At 47.5% G+C, this 22,675-nt stretch overlaps 1 pseudogene; it reads right to left on the reverse strand.

Annotated features, from left to right (window-relative positions):
* Positions 1-186: 186 nt before the first annotated feature.
* On the reverse strand, positions 187-20,054 carry LOC123399403 (annotated as a pseudogene).
* Positions 20,055-22,675: the final 2,621 nt, after the last annotated feature.

Genomic DNA, 22,675 nt, shown 5'->3' on the forward strand with positions numbered 1-22,675 from the left:
TCATGATTTTTGTATTTGAAAAGCCCGTGCCTCCCTTCCCCTCCTCTCACGCCCCCCGTCAAAATCTACTTAAACTCCGCACCGTCAATGAAGTGCTAGTAGATATGTAAACATACAACAATCTATTATAGCAACTAATACCTATAATATCTTATAGTAGGAATATTATGGTAGGGGGAGTGGGATTCAGGAGAGCGACGAACAGGGGAGATAGCTTGAGACAAGTAGGAGGCGCTCGCTGTCGAGGAGGCTCGACACCGTCGTCGGCGGGGCTGTCGGATGGATGTCGACGGGCAGCTCATCCCTTCTCCGTGCATGGTCAACGAGCAGTTGCGGCTTTATTAATTTTTTAAGAAAACATGACTGTATTCGTATATAAAAACAGACACACGGACATATGAAAACGAAATGATCAAAAGAGTTGCTGATAAATATAATGAATTGTGCAATGCCTATATTTTTTCTCTGACTCACAATTCCTCCCATCCTTACATTCCGTAATAATTTCTTGTATCAATCCTCCCTTTAATAGGGGGCAATTCATTTTATAGCCCGTAATTTTCTTTCACGCGAGACTATGCAACATCATGCACCTTCTAGCCAGTTTGTTACCTTGATTACTCGTGGATATATTTAAACCGATCTGATTAAATATACGGGAAGATGTGGTACTATTTTATTTTTTGTGCTATATGCCGGTCAGAACATTTTGTCAAGTAGATAATGATAAGTTAGCAGAAATCCAGGTTTAACTTGCTTACTCAAGCAAGATATAACAAAATAAAAGGAAGGAGAAATATTCCCGTGTGGCAGAAGAAAGACATTATGGAGTTCAACATCACCATGATATTATCATAGGGCAGCATCAGGTTCAATGCTATTTATGTACACATCATTATTGAAGATCAAGAAATCTTATCATTTCATTAGAAATGATAGCTATTTTTTATCCATATGGTACATGCATTTAGAGCTATAAATAAGAACATAGCTCCATGCTCAGTACTTTTCACATTGAAGGTAATCTTCATAATGCCAATACAATAATAGTTGAAGAAAAATCATAGGACATTTATCTCCTAAGAGCATAGACCGTGACTACATGCTGAACCAAATGCCAATTTCCTGAATCAACATATAACTGAACATTCATGTCCGCTAACATCACACTAGTGGGGACAGGGCCTATAGACCCGCGTCTCGGCCCTGTTCCAAGCCGGGACCAAAGGTGCTCCACGTGGGCGCCTCGGAGCGCCCTCAGGGGCAGGCCCTTTAGTCCCGGGTCTTAACACGGACCGGGACTAAAGAGTTTCTGCATATTTTGTTTATTTTAGGGTTTTAGGGTTTTAGGGTTTAGGTGTTCGGGAGATTAACGTGATGCCTCGTTTGGTGTTCGGAAATTAGTTTTCATATAATTCTAAATATACATGTTTATGCATATATATATATATATATATAAGATTAACTTATCTTACAAGCGAGCATATATATACAATTATATGGAGATCTGAATTATCGGGACTAGAGCCCGTCTATTCGATTACATGGACCAACATCATTAATGGCCCCTAGCTACACTAAATCGTCCTTTGTCATCTATAGCTTCCGTCCTCAGAAAGGTCGCAAGCTTCTCTGCAACAGCAATCACGCGTTTCTCTGGTAGGTACTTCTCCCTCATGGCCGTGTACTATATAAGAAGAGGAGATGAATATGAATATCAATCATGATAACAAAGAACGACGGGTAAAAATAGAGGTGTGAATGTTCATTGCTTACGTCGTATCTGTAATCCTTGTGCTCAGAGGTAAACGTGCGAATGGTTTCGCAAACATAGTATCCGCATAGATGCGTCCCCCGTGGCTGGTGGTCACACTTTACGAGAATAGAATATATATAATCAAAATAATAATCTAGCATCATAAATGTATTGAAAATAGAAGTATATCATACTACTACTTACCTGAGCCGCTCTAAAGGTCAGCTTCTCATGCTCGATACCGGGAGTCACGCACTTGAACCGCTTTCAAACCCTGCCCGACAAGGAAAATGATTTGCTAAGTTTTTCATTAACTGATATATCAGAAAATCATCGAAAGAGACCGATAGAGCGCAAGAACGATTGAAATTACCCTTGGAGCATGTCCTGCAGGCTTTGGAACTGTTCCAAGGGTCTCGATAATGGGTCTAAGGCATCAACTCTTCCCTTATCAATTTGAATGTCCAACAGAATCCAATGGTAGCTGCACATGTATATATATATGTGTCAGTAACTTATCAATTACACTTATAAGTGAATGGACACAACAGAGTAAAGACCCTCACTTGAAGTTGTATGGAAACAGTATGTGGTCATAGAAATTTTGATCTGTTAGAAACCTTAGAAGGTTTTCCTCCGTCTCCTTGGGTTTATCTGTTAGTGTCGCTATATGTATTTTAGCTGGGTCAATAAACCCAATATTTAGGATGTTCCTACTTTCACATTCCAGAATCTTCATTCTGCATAATAGAGTACAATTTATATGTAGACAATGAATTGAAATAACTAAACAAGTTATATGTAGATAACGAATTGAAAAACTTACAAACAATAGCAACTCATAAGCGATTTGTCGAGGGCGTCGGCATTGTACATCTGGAAGAGTTCATCAAAGTCGATATGGATTTCTTCGGGGCGGCTGTAGTACTCCCGTGGGACACACGCCACGATCATCGTCCTCCCATTCTTTGATTCACTTAAGTACCATGTATGCAAGTAACGCATATTTGTTGGGAGATCATCTTTGCTGACCAAAGGCGCTCCCATGACAAACTTGGCTTAGGGGCTACCACAGCCTTGGGTAACCTGTCGTCCTGGGAAGCCAGAACGTCTTCAACCGGGATACCCCATTCATCCGCCCACTTCTTTGCTAATTCCAAATCTTGCCCCTGCACCAGAGAAGGAACATTCTCGGGTAACACCCTGAGGGGTGGGATCGACTGTTTGGCCTGTTGTCCAAGCTGAGGAACGTCTGACCTTTTTTTGCTTGTAGTTGAACTTGATTAGCTCCTACTTGCACTTGCACGTGATCTGCTCTTTTTCCCTTCCTTCTGCAATGTGCGTGTATAGTCATCAGGCTTATGGTGTAAGTCATACTGTGATGGAAGGGTCGTGAAGTATTTTGCATATAGTCATCAGGCCTAAAGGCGACGTGGTCGGGCCTTTAGTCCCGGCCCAGATGGAGGCCGAGACTAAAGGGTCTAGGCCAAAGGCCCGTTTTCCACTAGTGTCATAGCATGACCACACCAAGATATATTGGTAATGAATTAACTTATTTACACTGATTTTATATGGTATAGTAGTAAACTATATTATAGATAGATACATGGATAGATAGCTCCGTCCAGAGGCCTTGTCTTCCAAATTGCTTGCAGCAACCCACTTGTTTTAGCGTAAACACCTGGTGATGCAAAAAGTGATATAAAAGAAATGATAGTAACATATAGTCGTTATGCGCCCAAAATAATAATGGTTCAGTAAAAACATCAAGATACATCACATCTCTTTGCACATATCACAATGGTCATACCAACCTATGGCATACCGTGCGTGTTTAAAAGTTATAACAAAGCATAATAGAAGTACACTTGATCACATCTCTTTGCACATATCACAATGGGCATACCAATCTATGTCCGGAGGCGAGGATGGTGACGGCGCTGGTCGTGGATGGGTCAGAGTCAAGAATGGTCGAAGATAAAGTGTCATTTCTCCCTCTTCGATTCATCACTTCCTACTTGAAAAAAGAAACAGAGCATCATAGTAAAATAATAACATAATACTTAGTAACCATCAGCACCTCACTTCCTACTTTAAGCAATGCTAGGTCATGGATTTTATAAAACTAAATATATAAACATTGGTTACCAAGTCATGGATCATGCACAGAGAAATGATCCTCCCTGGAAACGGATACAAAACGACAGTTTCATTCATTTCATCCGAATAATGAACATTATACATTTATGCACAAAGAAACAGTTTTTTTGGCTACCAACGGATTAATCGAAGTAAATAAAGCATTTTTTCGAGTAAGCACCAAAAAAAATTTGGATATAAACAATCAAACAGTACACATGGAACCATAAGATTTGCTGGGTACAACACACCCAAAAAAATTGGCTAATGAGAAGTTGCTTCCTATATTTTAAACGTGGGCACAAAAGAAACCGTTCATCATACATTCTGAATCTGATTTCAATGTGCATAAGAAATGCATGCCGTGCCATCAATCAAATTATTTAGTCACATTAGTTCCTTTGAAAGAGCATACACATTTGAGTTAGTTTTAGCTATTCAATGCTTGAACAAATAGTGGTTAGCACTATTAATCGATACATAACATAATCATAGCTTGAGTGCAAATTAAGTCTGCAGGGACATAGTACTTTCAAAATCGTTGTACATGCCAAATTGGTGAATGGTATTCAACACAAAGTTCGATACACGAATTGGTCAATGCAGGCATGAAAATAAGGTTTAGTGCTGCGAAAACTTACGTGACATAGCCATTGTTGTCGATATCTGCAGCGAGAAACTCTGACACGGTCATGTCTCTGGACAGCACCTAGTTGGCCATTGCACGGTGCCTCTTTTCGATCCTCATCTCCGCCAAATAGAGGAATGCCCGTGCCACAGCTAGCGTGGACACAAGAAGCCATGCAGAGGCAAAAAGGCGTCCATGCAGTGTCCTGAAGGCGTGATCGCCATACCCGACCGTGTTCACCGACATCACTGCAAGGTAAACGACATCATGCCAGCCCATGCTCTCCACCTTCCTGAGCACGGTGGGCCCAACGCCGATGCAGATGGCCACCACACCAATGTCGGGACCCCGATCCTAAGCCATAGGAATCCAGCCTGTAACACATCGCGTCCCTTTGTGGTCTCATGCACGGTTAACTCCACGGCTGCATCCTTACCTTAGCCGGGACCGTTTGCGTCTTTTGACTCACGTATGCGATAGTGTCGCTAGCATTCCAATGTCAAAGAACCCGGATCGACATGACTAGTCATAAACCAAAGTGGCAGTTCCGCACAAGGACAGGCATACATGACCCAACAAAGCAGGTGTCGGTCATCAACGAACGTAGACGAGTCGTAGCAAGCTACAAGGACTCCATTATGTCGCGTGACATTTCCCCAATGGGGACAGACACAGCAGCTAAGAAGGACACATGCCGGTCAACCAATGTGTCCGGAGCAGTAGCGAACTACCAAGGCTCGTTGGATCACAAAGGGGCATTTCCTTGTAAGGAGTGCTACTAAAGTCCACGACTAGGTATTCGAACCCCATACATATCCAGTAAGACACACGTACGCATGGCATACCGATATGTATAGATACATCGATGGCATCACAACATAACCATAAACATACAAGCTTTATTTCAGAGGCTCGGAAGAGCCACACACATAATATTACACATTAAGGGTCTCACGACCCATAATAGCAGTCATACAATACAAGCCAGCGGAAGAGTTATAAACTGTCTGGGTACAGACAGTGCAACTAGAAGGCACATGGCCTGACTATACTACAGAGCCGACGTAGGGCCAGATCGTAGCTGGGACACCAGCTACTCGTCGTCGTCGATGTCTACGAAGAACCCTCCATTAGGGTCATTAGCAACCTCTGCAACATTTATTAAGCAAACATGAGTACGAAGGTACTCAGCAAGACTTTAGGATGACTAACTACTCATGCAAGGTATCAAGAAGGTATTGTGGGGTCTCATGCGGAAAGCCAGCGTTTGACTCGTGGCTAGACAACTTGCTTTTTGAAATTAGTTTTGACAACTTGATTTCTCGCACACGAGTCCACTAACACCACAACAATACACTATCGTGGAATCATTCCGTCTCCATACGGAAATGCCGTCCACGACACTCACGCTTATCTTGACAATTTTATGAGTAGCCATTGAAATTATCTATGAACAACATATGTCTCCAAGTAGTCCATATCCGCGGACGCGGCTATTCGAATAGATCATAACCCTGTAGGGGTGTACTTCATCACACACGCTCTCACCACTTATCGCCATGTGCACGTCATGCACCTCGGCAACCTTCAAGCGGAAGCCCGGCGAGGGAGTCAGCCACGACCGTTAACCACACTAGTACCTAGTCCAGGTTTATCGCCTATCTGAGAGTAACCCGTACGGAAGTCCGGCCGAGGTTTCCGCCACGGCCTCAAACGATGTGCGCAGGGTTCCCAAGCCCACCATTCGGGTGCCACTTGGTACACCGTGCCACTGTCTACCGCATCACGGTCCACCTCTCAGGTCAGCACCATGCACGGCCTCCAGCATTACTATAAACACCAGAAACTACTTGCAACTCCTGGACCGAGTACTACGCGATTAATAGGCCGAGCGGGGTCATATTTCAGGGCCCAGCATGTGGTAGTATCTAGTCTTGGATTACATACACGGAACTCAGTTCCTAAGGACGGTTCCAATGAAACAACCCGCCATGTACTCCTACACAGCCTTTCACCGGTACCTTTACCAAATCAAGTTCAACACACGACCTTTGCTTACCGAATACATTCCACATTTCTGTTCATCTCCCAGATGACAGACCATACACAACTCTAAGCATAGCATGCATAGCAGGGTAAGGCACATCATAGCTCAAGCAACTACCAGGTATGCTAGGTTGCAAGGTTCGGCTATTTACTGTGACAAGGTTAAGTCATGCAAAGGAAGTGGGTCCAACTATTGTGGCAAAAGCAGTTGAAGCATTTGATCCTAATGCAATAAATAGGTGCAGAAGCAAGAACATGGGATTTATCGGGATGATCAAAAGGGGTGCTTGCCTTGTTGCTCAGAGGAGGAACGATATCCGTCGGGCGGATATTCGGTGGAATCCGGGGGTGCGGAGCCTACCGAAATAAACGGCAACATTCAATAATAATCATATGCAATCAACATGATGCATGAGCATGGCATGAGAATGCAAAGTGATAAGTTATTATAATAAAGATGTTTTAGGTTTAGAGTTGATTTGAATCACATTCGAATAGCAATTCAAACGGGTATTCCCGGATACCGGTTTAATTGATTCGACCTGATGCCCAGATCAACCTAATGTTAACATGCATGAAATGTCATGTTATGGTATTGATTTACATCTAGGGCAGTGTGTGATCATTGCATTTATAATGAAATTTGGATATTTTGCAAATTCCATTTATAAAGTGATTAAAAGAATTGAATTAATCCTTATTTCACAATTTAGGGTTCTGTAACTTTTTCAAACATAGTTGAAAATAGCATAATCAGAATCCTTGAATTTTTCTGATACTTTTTCATATATAAATTATTTTCATTGGAGTTACAGATTAATTTCTATGATTTTTGCAATTTTTAGCAATTTCCTGAATTATTTTTATACTGGAAATTCCATTTATTGCATCAGGCTGACGTCAGCAGGTCAGCCGACCTGTGCAGGTCAAACCTGACAGGGGGGCCCCACTGGTCAGCCTCTCTGGGACTAATCCCGCGCTGACCAGCCCCTAATTGGGGTTTGACCATGCGTGGGGCCCTCTGTCAGCGACTCAGAGGAGGGCGATTAGGCCCTAATGGCCGGCCACGTCGACGGCCACCGGAGGGTGGTCGCCGGCGACCAAACCCGCGGCAGAGGGCTCGCCGGAGGCGACCTAGACGGCGCTGCACCGCACGAAAACGCACGCGGTTAGCAGCTAAAGCAAGCTCGCGAAGCGGCCGATCTGGCAGGACCAACTTGGAGGCTAGGGTCGCCGGAAGAGGCGTCGGCGACGAGCCGGAGCGGCGGCCGAAGCTCGGGCGTCGTCGGGGGCTTGAATCAGAGGGATCCACGCTTATATCTTAGCTGCTATGGCATCTACACGTCGTCCTGGAGCTGCTGGTGCTCTCGGGAGGACGAGCTGGACATCGGAAGGCTACCGGCGACGAGCGGCAGCGGCGGTGCTCGTCGGGCTCCGGTGAAACTAGGGCTAGAGGAGGGGATCGACGGGGAAAGCTTAGGGAAAACCACCGCATGCTCACAGGGAGAGTAGCGCAGGGCTCAGGCGGCTCGGGGGAGGCCTGGGGGCGACGAATCGACGGGAGAGGTCCGGCGGCCAGAGGAGGAAGACGACGGCGTTGCGGGCGTTGCAGGGCTCGAGGGGACTTCGGCTTCTGCAGAGACGACCAGGGCGACGAGGCGGAGCTAATGGCGTGCTCGCGGAGGAGATCCTATGGCCAGGGGCATGGCCAGCTCGAGCTCGAGCTCGGCTCTAATGGCGGCAGCAGGGAGGGGGAGGAGATCCGGGCGGAGGGGAAGAACCGATGCGGGGAATGGATAGGGGAGGCTCTGGGGAGCTTATCCCCGCCGTCGCCTGCGCGAACCGGCGGCCAGGCAGGCACGCAGGTGCGTGGCCGCGCCGGAGGAGGCGGCGGCCACCTCCTGCTGCCTACTGGCGCGGGGAAGGGGACGAGCGGCGAGGTGGGCTGGGCCTGGCATGGGCGTTAGGTAAGTCTTTTCCTTTTTCTTCTGCTTTTGTTTTTTTTCTGTTTTGCTATTAATTGCTTTGCTAATTATTTCAGCTCCAAAACAAAAAGTAAAAACTATTTTAAACCTCCTGAAATATTTGTTATAATAACCCCACTCATTTCCAAGACTTTCAACATTTTTGGAAAATTATAGTTTCTGATTTCAAATTTTAAAATTTGAAACCAGTGGCTTTTGCATTTATTTAAAATGCTTAAAGTGTCAAGAAAATAGTTTTCTCCAATGCTCAGTTACTTTCATGATTTATCAGAAAGTTTCAACATTTCTTGAGGCCATTTTGGGTTCATTGATTTTGAACTAGTTGAATTTTCCTTTAATTGAAAGGGTGGCTAGGGTTTAGAGTTTTTCCTTTGCCACTTTGTTGTTTTTGTTGAAACTTCTTAGATGCAAATGCAAAGAAGACATGAGCACAATGCTATCTAGCTTAAGGTTTAGGGATGTGACAACTCACCCCCACTCAAAAGAATCTCGTCCCGAGATTTAGAAGTCGTTGGGAATAACGCAGGATATTCAAGTCGGAGACGATCCTCTCTTTCCCAAGTTGCCTCCTTTTCAGAATGATTTGACCATTGAACTTTAAGAAACTTGAGGTTTCGACGTCAAGTGGTACGCTCAGCTTGATCAAGAATACGCACGGGGTATTCTCGGTAAGAAAGGTTATCTTGCAGATCAAGCGTTTCGTGGTCCACTTCACGGATAGGATCCGAAAAGCAACGCCTGAGTTGCGAGACGTGGAAAACATCATGAACTTTGGAAAGATGCGGAGGAAGTTCCAACTAGTAGGCAACTTCTCCTCGTTTGGCAAGAATGCGAAAAGGTCCAATGTAACGAGGAGCCAACTTGCCCTTGATACCGAAACGATGGGTACCCTTCAAAGGTGTAACCCGAAGGTAAGCCTTCTCGTCAACTTCAAAGGTCACAGCCTTATGATGACGATCATATTGGCTCTTTTGACGAGACTGGGCTGTTTTCAACTTTTCACGAATAATGCGAACCTGCTCTTCTGCATCCTGGATCATGTCCGGGCCAAAGAGTTGCCTCTCTCCGGTTTCTGACCAATTAAGAGGTGTTCGACATCTTCGTCCATAGAGAACTTCAAAAGGGGCTTTGCCCAAGCTTGATTGATAACTATTGTTATAAGCGAATTCGGCGAATGGAAGGCACTTCTCCCAATTCATACCGAACGAAATAACACAAGATCGGAGCATATCTTCTAGGATTTGATTCACTCTTTCTACTTGACCACTTGATTGGGGATGGAAAGGAGAGCTAAAAGATAAGTGAGTCCCCATGGCATTCTGAAAACTTTCCCAGAAACGAGAAGTAAAGATACTTCCACGGTCCGAGTTAATTTCCAGGGGAACACCATGAAGAGACACTATTCGAGAGATATATAACTCTGCTAGCTGGCTAGCTGTTATACTCTCACGATAAGGAAGAAAATGAGCCACTTTGGAAAGACGGTCAATGACCACAAAGATGGCATTATTTCCTTTCTTGGTCTTGGGAAATCCGGTAATGAAATCCATGCTAACTTTATCCCATTTCCATTCAGTAATAGCTAAAGGTTGAAGGGTGCCAGCAGGCCTTTGATGTTCTGCCTTAACTCGACGACAAACGTCGCAGTTAGCAACGAACTCAGCAATTTCTCTCTTCATCCTAGTCCACCAGAACCTCTGGCGTAGGTCCTGATACATCTTAGTACTACCGGGATGAATGGTGAGAGGAGAATCATGAGCCTCCTTAAGGATTAACTGCCTTAGATGTGGGTTCTTAGGAACCACTAAACGATTCTGGAAGAACACCACACCTTGATCATTCATGGAAAATTCTTTAGCGTTTCCGCTAAAAATATTCTCCTTGATCCGTGATATACCCTTGTCACGCTTTTGGCCAGCTATAATATGATCCTTAAGAGTAGGCTTCGCCACCAGGGTAGAAAGGGATCCTTGAGGAACAATGTGAAGATTCAACTTTCGAAAGTCCTCATGGAGAAGTGGTTGACCTTGTTGTAGCATCAGATTGTTACAATAAGATTTACGACTTAGTGCATCGGCCATAACATTGGCCTTCCCCGGGGTGTAAGTTATCCCTAAGTCGTAATCCGAGATCAACTCAACCCACCGTCTTTGCCTGAGATTCAAATCCGGCTGGGTGAAGATATATTTCAGACTTTGGTGATCAGTGAATATTTCGCAATGATTACCCAGAAGGTAATGTCGCCAGGTTTTTAGTGCATGGACCACAGCTGCAAGCTCAAGGTCATGTGTGGGATAATTATCCTCATGTGGACGCAACTGTCGAGATGCGTATGCGATCACATGACGATCTTGCATGAGAATGCAACCTAATCCTTGTCACGAGGCGTCGCAATAGATAACAAAGTCCTTAGAAAAATCTGGTGGTAGCAACACAGGTGCGGAGGTCAGGCGTCTTTTCAGTTCCTGAAAACTATGCTCACACTATGGTGTCCACTCGAACTTTTTATCCTTCTTGAGGAGTTCAGTCAGAGGCTTTGCAACCTTGGAGAAACTCTCGACGAAGCGGCGACAATAGCTCGCTAGACCAAGAAAACTCCTAACTTGCTTAACCGATTCAGGTTGAGTCCAATCAAGGACAGCTTGAACTCTCTCGGCATTGACAGCAATACCCTTACCAGAGATTACGTGGCCTAGATAGGTCACTTCTGGTAACCAGAATTCACATTTTGAAAATTTGGCATAAAGGCGATGCTCTCGAAGTTTCATTAATACCAGCCTTGGATGCTCGGCATGTTCTTGTTCATTCTTGGAGTAGATGAGAATATCATCGAGGTATACTACGACGAATTTATCCAAATACTCCATAAAGATTGAATTCATCAGCCGAGAGAAGGTGGCTGGGGCATTGGTTAAACCGAAGGACATAACGGTGTACTCATATTGGCCATAACGAGTAACAAAGGCCGTTTTTGGAATGTCCCCGTTCTTAATCTTGATTTGATGGTATCCCAACCTCAAATCCATTTTGGAGAAGACTGAGGATCCAGCGAGCTGATCGTACAGATCGTTGATCCTGGGGAGCGGATACTTGTTCTTTATGGTGACCAGGTTAACTGGTCGGTAATCTACAACCATCTGATCCGTTCCGTCTTTCTTCTTGACGAAGAGGACGGGACAAGCCCAAGGAGAAGAGCTAGGACGAATGAAACCCTTGTTCAAGGCCTCATCTAATTGCTTTTTAAGTTCGGCTAGCTCCAGGGGTGCCATCTTATAAGGTCTTCTGGCTATTGGGACAGTTCCCGGAACAAGATCTATCACAAACTCTACATCTCTGTCAGGTGGAATTCCTGGCAGTTCCTCTGGAAAAACATCCGGGAAGTCACGGACTACCGGAATGTCTTCAAGTTCCGGAAGAGGGGTGGCATTTAGGGAATAGAGCTGGCATTTGGAAACTCGAGTAGATCCATTTACTATCTCACCCGAGGGATGGGTAAGCTGGACATTTCTAGAGTGAGTATCAATCTTGGCATAGTGAGCTGACATCCAGTCCATGCCCAAGATGATATTAATATCTGAAGATTTCAATGCTATCAATGAGGCTAGAAAAACTAGCCTGTCTACTAGAATTTCATTGTCATAGGTTATCCTAGAGGTTTGCCATTTACTACCAGGGGTTTGGACAACCAATGGGATTGGCATATCACAAAATGACATGTTATGCAACTGTGCATAACTTTCTGAAATGAAGGAATGAGAAGACCCAGTGTCAAAGAGAATGGACGCTGGGTGATGATTAACAAGAAGCGTACCCAGCATGACGTCGGGATCCTCTGCAGCTTCTTCTGCTGACACATAGTTCACACGGCCACGTGCAGGAGTTGGCTTCACATAAAACGCTTTGCCCGACTTGGCCTGCCCGACGGACTTTCCGGGTTGCTTGGCACCCACATTCTGAGGACACTCACGGGAATAATGCCCTGGTTCTCCACACTTGTAGCATATCACCTGGTTGGCACGTGGTGCAGCATTGCTAGCTGGACCACCATAAGTTTTTGCTGGAGGGTTGGCCTGATTCGTCTGAGGCGCCACGTAGGATGGCCTCGGAGTGTATCTTGGCGGCAGAGAACTGTTTGGAACCCACAGCCTGCGTTTTGGAAACGCGGAACCAGAAGACGAGCCAAAGTCACGGGAGTGCTTCCTTGTGGCTTCGAAGTCAGTATGACCAGTCTCCGCACTGATCGCTTTGTTGACCAGGGCTTGAAAGCTTGCACACTCATGGAGGCGCAGATCTCGACGGAGCTCAGGGCTCAGACCCTTACGGAATCTTGCTTGCTTCTTGGCGTCAGTAGACACCTCCTCTGTTGCATAGCGGGCGAGGTTACCAAACTCGCGGCTATAGGCATCCACAGACAACTTGCCCTGAGTGAAGGCACAGAACTCCTCTCTCTTTCTGTCCATCAGACCCTCTGGGATGTGGTGCAGACGAAAAGCTGCACTGAAGTCTGCCCATGTGGCCACTGGTTCAGCGGGACGCATAGCTTCAAAATTCTCCCACCACAGATTGGCGGGTCCCTCCAGGAAATACGTAGCAAAGGTCACCTTGTCGGCCTCAGACACATTCGCAGAGCGAATCTTGTGTGAAATGCTGCATAGCCAGTCATCAGCGTCGAGGGGATCGACGGAATGATGAAACTTTGGAGGATTCAGCTTCACAAAGTCATTTAGGGATACTGCAGCATTCCTAGGCTGTCGAGCCGTATTCTGCTCAATACGCTCTAGCAGTCGGTTGGTCTCCCTTTTGTTTCTTTCTGCCTCAAGCATCACTTCTACCAGAGAGGGTGGGTGAGGCAGGTCTTCCTGCGACGCTTGACTACCCTCACCTTGCTCATGAGCTGGGGCACGGTTCAACCTGGTGAACACCATCCTGACAAACAAACTCATAGCTTAGACCAATATCATATCATTACTAGCTATGGATTAAGAATGTACTGAACACACGGAATGCGGAAATAAATATCCGAACAACATGGTAACAAGCAACTGCTATATATACACCATGGTTCATACACACCCTTACATAGTTCAGTACAAACTTACTCGAGGAGCAAACTACTGAAATGGTGGAACTACTCATCAGAGGCTTACAAGCTTCCTATACATTATTTATCTAGGCCTCCGGAATTCGTTTCACATTACTACCATACTCCACAAGTCACACAGGACTGTGAACGTACGGCTACTACCATACTATCCTTCCGCTCACAGCTCAGGCATCCGCATAGAACATCTCATAGAGATTACCTCCATGACCTGGAAGCTCAACCTGCGGATCAGGAAACACTCTAGCCTGAGATCCCTGGGATCCATAAGGACACGGATGTGGCCTTGGTCCCCTGACTGGTGGTAAGAGGGGTCCCCGAAGAGGTGTGACTCCTCCTATAGCTGGCCAGTCAACGTGGGCCGGAAGATGGGTCCTAACAGGGTTCAGCATCTCCATCTCTCCATACCCTGTCTCGACTACCGGTGCCAGCTGCGTCAAAGCTGTCCACAGGCGGGCACGGGTAGCGTAAAGCTCCATGCGGAGAGCACGAGCATCCCTGTCTCTGTTCTCTAGCATCTCAACAGTGGACTGCAGAAGTGGGTCCTCCATAGAAGAATCAAAATAGACCCCACTGAGGTATCCCTCTTCACCAGACTGAGAGGCCGAAACATAGCAGAACTCTGAATTCTGTAGCAGTGCATGTCTCGCTCTCATAATAGTCAGCATTGAATAGGCAGCATCTTGTACTGCCATGTCAACAGTGACTCCCAACCCATAGGACCAATGCATTGGCTTCTCCGCTCCAGGGTAGTCTGGAAATACCCTAACAGTGCAGATGTACTGGCTCTGGTTGAAGTCTCGGTACTGTTCCTCCACTGTGTACTCGGGGTACCAGCGGTAACCGCACACCGACATCATCCTGACCAGCATGGCCGTATGACCCGGTACATCAATGCACCTGGTCAGACGTACCACCTGACGAGAAGGACGACCAGGCATCTGTAAATAGAGAGTAATGCGAAAAGCATTAGAGCTCTGAATGCAAAATTGGGCAGCATAACGGCTGTAAATGCTCAAAAACAAATTTTGAGACAACCCAAAAATGAAATAGCGTCACCACTCAACTATCAAGTTCAACTCTCTGATCATCAAACTTACTTCCTGCTTCCTAGGAATAAAAGAAACCCAATATCTCTCGACCCGCAGTCCTATAATCTACCGATCAAAAATCCGAGCCTAGGAGAAGATGAGTAACCTAGTCCTTAATTCCCGCAGAAAAGACGAGGATGACCAGAATAGAATACCTTGAGAAGAGAACAAGAGTGTTACGTTCCCTTCCACAAACAATTCCCTTATATATAACTAAAGCAATTCTAGACTCAACTTCGACCAGTTTGGCTTAGTAATCCTACAGTCAGTCAGGCTCTGATACCAACGCTGTCGGGACCCCGATCCTAAGCCATAGGAATCCAGCCTGTAACACATCGCGTCCCTTTGTGGTCTCACGCACGGTTAACTCCACGGCTGCAGCCTTACCTTAGCCGGGACCGTTCGCGTCTTTTGACTCACGTATGCGATAGTGTCGCTAGCATTCCAATGTCAAAGAACCCGGATCGACATGACTAGTCATAAACCAAAGTGGCAGTTCCGCACAAGGACAGGCATACATGACCCAACAAAGCAGGTGTCGGTCATCAACGAACGTAGACGAGTCGTAGCAAGCTACAAGGACTCCATTATGTCGCGTGACATTTCCCCAATGGGGACAGACACAGCAGCTAAGAAGGACACATGCCGGTCAACCAATGTGTCCGGAGCAGTAGCGAACTACCAAGGCTCGTTGGATCACAAAGGGGCATTTCCTTGTAAGGAGTGCTACTAAAGTCCACGACTAGGTATTCGAACCCCATACATATCCAGTAAGACACACGTACGCATGGCATACCGATATGTATAGATACATCGATGGCATCACAACATAACCATAAACATACAAGCTTTATTTCAGAGGCTCGGAAGAGCCACACACATAATATTACACATTAAGGGTCTCACGACCCATAATAGCAGTCATACAATACAAGCCAGCGGAAGAGTTATAAACTGTCTGGGTACAGACAGTGCAACTAGAAGGCACATGGCCTGACTATACTACAGAGCCGACGTAGGGCCAGATCGTAGCTGGGACACCAGCTACTCGTCGTCGTCGATGTCTACGAAGAACCCTCCATTAGGGTCATTAGCAACCTCTGCAACATTTATTAAGCAAACATGAGTACGAAGGTACTCAGCAAGACTTTAGGATGACTAACTACTCATGCAAGGTATCAAGAAGGTATTGTGGGGTCTCATGCGGAAAGCCAGCGTTTGACTCGTGGCTAGACAACTTGCTTTTTGAAATTAGTTTTGACAACTTGATTTCTCGCACACGAGTCCACTAACACCACAACAATACACTATCGTGGAATCATTCCGTCTCCATACGGAAATGCCGTCCACGACACTCACGCTTATCTTGAAAATTTTATGAGTAGCCATTGAAATTATCTATGAACAACATATGTCTCCAAGTAGTCCATATCCGCGGACGCGGCTATTCGAATAGATCATAACCCTGCAGGGGTGTACTTCGTCACACACGCTCCCGCCACTTATCGCCATGTGCACGTCATGCACCTCGACAACCTTCAAGCGGAAGCCCAGCGAGGGAGTCGGCCACGACCGTTAACCACACTAGTACCTAGTCCAGGTTTATCGCCTATCTGAGAGTAACCCGTACGGAAGTCCGGCCGAGGTTTCCGCCACGGCCTCAAACGATGTGCGCAGGGTTCCCAAGCCCACCATCCGGGTGCCACTTGGTACACCGTGCCACTGCCTACCGCATCACGGTCCACCTCTCAGGTCAGCACCATGCACGGCCTCCAGCATTACTATAAACACCAGAAACTACTTGCAACTCCTGGACCGAGTACTACGCGATTAATAGGCCGAGCGGGGTCATATTTCAGGGCCCAGCATGTGGTAGTATCTAGTCTTGGATTACATACACGGAACTCAGTTCCAAAGGACGGTTCCAATGAAACAACCCGCCATGTACTCCTACACAGCCTTTCACCGGTACCTTTACCAAATCAAGTTCAACACACGACCTTTGCTTACCGAACACATTCCACATTTCTGTTCATCTCCCAGATGACAGACCATACACAACTCTAAGCATAGCATGCATAGCAGGGTAAGGCACATCATAGCTCAAGCAACTACCAGGTATGCTAGGTTGCAAGGTTCGGCTATTTACTGTGACAAGGTTAAGTCATGCAAAGGAAGTGGGTCCAACTATTGTGGCAAAAGCAGTTGAAGCATTTGATCCTAATGCAATAAATAGGTGCAGAAGCAAGAACATGGGATTTATCGGGATGATCAAAAGGGGTGCTTGCCTTGTTTCTCAGAGGAGGAACGATATTCGTCGGGCGGATATTCGGTGGAATCCGGGGGTGCGTAGCCTACCGAAATAAACGGCAACATTCAATAATAATCATATGCAATCAACATGATGCATGAGCATGGCATGAGAATGCAAAGTGATAAGTTATTATAATCAAGATGTTTTAGGTTTAGAGTTGATTTGAATCACATTCGAATAGCAATTCAAACGGGTATTCCCGGATACCGGTTTAATTGATTCGACCTGATGCTCAGATCAACCTAATGTTAACATGCATGAAATGTCATGTTATGGTATTGATTTACATCTAGGGCAGTGTGTGATCATTGCATTTATAATGAAATTTGGATATTTTGCAAATTCCATTTATAAAGTGATTAAAAGAATTGAATTAATCCTTATTTCACAATTTAGGGTTCTGTAACTTTTTCAAACATAGTTGAAAATAGCATAATCAGAATCCTTGAATTTTTCTGATACTTTTTCATATATAAATTATTTTCATTGGAGTTACAGATTAATTTCTATGATTTTTGCAATTTTTAGCAATTTCCTGAATTATTTTTATACTGGAAATTCCATTTATTGCATCAGGCTGACGTCGGCAGGTCAGCCGACCTGTGCAGGTCAAACCTGACAGGGGGGCCCCACTGGTCAGCCTCTCTGGGACTAATCCCGCGCTGACCAGCCCCTAATTGGGGTTTGACCAGGCGTGGGGCCCTCTGTCAGCGACTCAGAGGAGGGCGATTAGGCCCTAATGGCCGGCCACGTCGACGACCACCGGAGGGTGGTCGCCGGCGACCAAACCCGCGGCAGAGGGCTCGCCGGAGGCGACCTAGACGGCGCTGCACCGCACGAAAACGCACGCGGTTAGCAGCTAAAGCAAGCTCGCGAAGCGGCCGATCTGGCAGGACCAACTGGGGAGGCTAGGGTCGCCAGAAGAGGCGTCGACGACGAGCCGGAGCGGCGGCCGAAGCTCGGGCGTCGTCGGGGGCTTGAATCAGAGGGATCCACGCTTATATCTTAGCTGCTACGGCATCTACACGTCGTCCTGGAGCTGCTGGTGCTCTCGGGAGGACGAGCTGGACATCGGAAGGCTACCGGCGACGAGTGGCAGCGGCGGTGCTCGTCGGGCTCCGGTGAAACTAGGGCTAGAGGAGGGGATCGACGGGGAAAGCTTAGGGAAAACCACCGCATGCTCACAGGGAGAGTAGCGCAGGGCTCAGGCGGCTCGGGGGAGGCCTGGGGGCGACGAATCGACGGGAGAGGTCCGGCGGCCGGAGGAGGAAGACGACGGCGTTGCGGGCGTTGCAGGGCTCGAGGGGACTTCGGCTTCTGCAGAGACGACCAGGGCGACGAGGCGGAGCTAATGGCGTGCTCGCGGAGGAGATCCTATGGCCAGGGGCACGGCCAGCCCGAGCTCGAGCTCGGCTCTAATGGCGGCAGCAGGGAGGGGGAGGAGATCCGGGCGGAGGGGAAGAACCGATGCGGGGAATGGATAGGGGAGGCTCTGGGGAGCTTATCCCCGCCGTCGCCTGCGCGAACCGGCGGCCAGGCAGGCACGCAGGTGCGTGGCCGCGCCGGTGGAGGCGGCGGCCACCTCCTGCTGCCTACTGGCGCGGGGAAGGGGACGAGCGGCGAGGTGGGCTGGGCCTGGCGTGGGCGTCAGGTAAGTCTTTTCCTTTTTCTTCTGCTTTTGTTTTTTTTTCTGTTTTGCTATTAATTGCTTTGCTAATTATTTCAGCTCCAAAACAAAAAGTAAAAACTATTTTAAACCTCCTGAAATATTTGTTATAATAACCCCACTCATTTCCAAGACTTTCAACATTTTTGGAAAATTATAGTTTCTGATTTCAAATTTTAAAATTTGAAACCAGTGGCTTTTGCATTTATTTAAAATGCTTAAAGTGTCAAGAAAATAGTTTTCTCCAATGCTCAGTTACTTTCATGATTTATCAGAAAGTTTCAACATTTCTTGAGGCCATTTTGGGTTCATTGATTTTGAACTAGTTGAATTTTCCTTTAATTGAAAGGGTGGCTAGGGTTTAGAGTTTTTCCTTTGCCACTTTGTTGTTTTTGTTGAAACTTCTTAGATGCAAATGCAAAGAAGACATGAGCACAATGCTATCTAGCTTAAGGTTTAGGGATGTGACAACCAAGGGCAAGGGCGACCTTCATGCGGATGCGCATTCGGCCCTTCTTGATGTCAAAGATGTAGTTGTGCCTGTGCTTGCGTGTAGAGCGGGGGTTCTTGATTGCGGTGATGAGGAGGTGCTCCTAGAGGTCGAGCACATAGGACACCATGCCGGAGAGTAGGATGTCTCCGAAGCCGAAGCCGATGAGGACGAAGGATATGGCGAAGAGCTTGGCGGCAGGGCTGGCCGGGGTGATGTCCCCGTAGCCGATTGTGCACCGCGTGACGATGCAGAAGTAGAGGGCGTCGACGACGGGGTGGGTGGGCCCGACGGAGGAGGTGAAGTTGGCCGTGAAGGCGGCGTAGAAGGTGACCCCGAGGGCGAGGTAGGCGAGCAAGAAGGGGAAGGCGTGCAGCACGATGGCCGGCCTCCGCGGTGGCGGTGGCGGGTTGTGGTGGTCGGCCTCGGCGGAGGCGGAGACGACGGCGGTGCTGAGCGGCGCCATGGCGGGCGCGGTGCGGGAGCGGTGTAGGTTGGTGCGGCCGCTTATTTGATTGAAGAGCGAGGGCGTGGTGGGCTGGGGCGGGGCCTCCTCGTCGGAGGGAGGGGAGGAGGAGCAGGACGGGTGGTCGTAGTCGCGGAACGGGTCCGCGTGGCCGACGGAGATGCGGCGGTAGTGGTGGTGTCATGAAGGCGGGGGAGGGGGAGGGGGCGGCAGCGGCGGCGGCGGGTGGTGGGGCCCGAAGATGAGGCGGTCCTTGTAGGAGGAGGCCGGGGAGGGGGGCGGCGTGGCGTCGAAGTTGGAGACCGGCGCGTGCTCCGGCAGTGGGTGGAGCGGCTCCGGCGCCGTGGTGGGGAGCAGCGGGTCCGTGTCCATGGTTGGAGACGACCGACCGGGGCCGGGCGGGGGGGTTTCTTGGTTGGATTCTTGATGAATACCCTCGGGGATTCCTCGATGCCGCCCGAGATTCGTCGGGATTTTGAGCGAGGCGCGACTCGGGTTCTTATCCTCGGGGTCGCCGGTGGGGATGAGGTGATTGAAGGTCGAAGTAGGAGGAGGAGGAGGAGGGACGCCCCCACAGCCTTGCCTCGCCGGCGAAAAGGCCTGCGCGGGACGTGGAAGGAGGTGGCGGCCGGATGGGATCGGTGGTGACGAAGGTGTAGTTGGGTTTTTATTTCTCTCGTACGTACCGTTTCTGGCTGATTTGGGGACTGCAGGTTAATTACCCGAAACGACACGGACTTTTTCACAAAAACGCCGCGACGGACGACAGAAGCGCTCCGCACTTTATTATTAGGGGATATTAGAGGAGATTAGTAGTCTCGATGCAAAAAAAAGAGGGGAGATTAGTAGTCCAATTATACATGCCCTTAATTTGTTGGAGGATATTCCGGCACGCCCCTGTACGGAACAGTCCGTTTGTGAAAAGGGCAAGGCCCGAACGGCCCATTGGTATGCTTTTATATAGAAAATAGAATCCCACAATCAGGAGGGAGAAGCTGCAAGATGGCGGCAACCGACATGGAGAAGGAGAAGGAGGTGGCCAGCGCATGCACCCTGTACCGATGCTTCTGCTGCTGGCGTCGTCTCTGCTCCCCGGATCCCGCGCGTCGCCCCCGGCAGGGACTACGTCTGCATCTCGGCTGGCGCGGATGACAGCCCCGCCTGGTCGCTGCTCGTCGGCCTCCTCTCCGCCACTCTCCCTTTGATCTCCGAAGACAGCGTCCTAGGCCTGCACCGGTTCCGCATCGCGCGATCCGGTCGAATCCTCGGCCGGAGCGACGATGCCCTCGAAACCCTGTGCACCGTCGAAACCATCAAGGGCTGCAGCGGCATCGCCAGCGCTACCGCCGCTCTGACCCCGACGGCCGCTCGCTATGCCTCTTCTCTAAGCACCTGGATCCCGGCAAGTACTCGGCGACCCCACGAGCCCAGGAGCTGCGGCTTGTGAAAAACTAGATGCAAGCGTATGCACCTCGGCAGGGACGCGTTCGTGTTATATAGGGCACCAAACCAGGATTACATGCGGTTACAAGTCAGGTTTATCTTAGGATTGATCTCCAAGTAAACTACAATCTATCTCTAAGATAAACCACATCATTAGGAGTTAGGTACGGTTTATAACAATATCGTATCCTAACTATATACATCGTTTAACACTCCCCCTCAATCACAACTTATCACAGCTATCTAAGTTGAGATTGCGACGAAATCCTTCTAGCTGCCTGAGAGTAAGCGGTTTAGTGAAACCATCAGCAACTTGATCACCTGTAGGCACAAATCTAATATTCAACAGTTTATCTGCCACTCGTTCACGAACGAAGTGATAATCAATCTCTATATGTTTTGTCCTGGCATGGAATATTGGAATAGCAGACAAGTATGTAGCACCCAAATTATCACACCAGAGGGATGTGGCTCTGGGATGGCGTATTCCCAACTCAGTCAACATGTTCTGAACCCAGATAATCTCAGCAGTAGCATTAGCTAAAGCCTTGTATTCTGCTTCCGTGCTTGACCTAGACACAGTAGGTTGCTTTCGAGCACTCCATGATACTAAGTTGCCTCCTAAAAACACTGCAAAACCTCCTATAGACCTCCTGTCATCAGGGCATCCTGCCCAATCTGCATCAGAAAAGGCATTAACAAGCATAGAGTCTCACTTATTAATCTTGAGACCATGACTTCTTGACCCTTGTAGATACCTGAGTATTCTCTTGACAGCTGTCCAATGTGTACTAGTAGGAGCATGCAAAAATTTACATACCTTATTTACTGAATAAGAAATATCTGGTCGAGTCAGTGTTAAATATTGTAGTGCTCCTACAATACTTCTATACCTGGTGGAATCTTCTGCTCCAAGCACATCGCCATCATGGAGAGACAGCTTCTCAGATGTAGATAGAGGTGTAGAGGAGGGTTTGCATACTTTCATACCTACTCTCTGAAGTATTTCTTGAACATATTTTTCTTGTGACAGCATGATCCCAGTGGGTATCTTTTTAACTTCAATGGCAAGGAAGAAGTGTAAATCACCTAAATCCTTGAGAGAAAAATCTTTGCTTAAGTCTTTGAGGAGTGCCTCAACTGCCTTAGTTGATGAGCTGGTAACCACTATATCATCAACATAAATAAGCATGAACATAGTGATCCCATTTTTATGATAAAAGAAGAGCGATGTATCCCCCTTGGATGGAACAAACCCTAGAGACTGTAGCCGAGAAGATAAACGAGAGTACCAGGCTCGAGGAGCTTGTTTGAGTCCATACAAAGCTTTATCCAGTTGGCATACATGACGTGGTAAGTGAGTATTCTCATACCCGGGAGGTTGGCGCATAAAGACTTCCTCTTCCAGAATGCCATGTAAGAACGCATTCTTCACGTCTAGTTGTCACATGCACCAGTTACGAGAGACTGCAACTGAGAGAATTAATTGAATAGTAGCAGCTTTAACAACAGGGCTAAAAGTGTCCTCATAATCCAATCCATATCGTTGC

Source organism: Hordeum vulgare, chromosome 1H (genome assembly GCF_904849725.1).
Source record: "Hordeum vulgare subsp. vulgare chromosome 1H, MorexV3_pseudomolecules_assembly, whole genome shotgun sequence".
In the NCBI taxonomy this organism is placed as follows: domain Eukaryota; kingdom Viridiplantae; phylum Streptophyta; class Magnoliopsida; order Poales; family Poaceae; genus Hordeum; species Hordeum vulgare.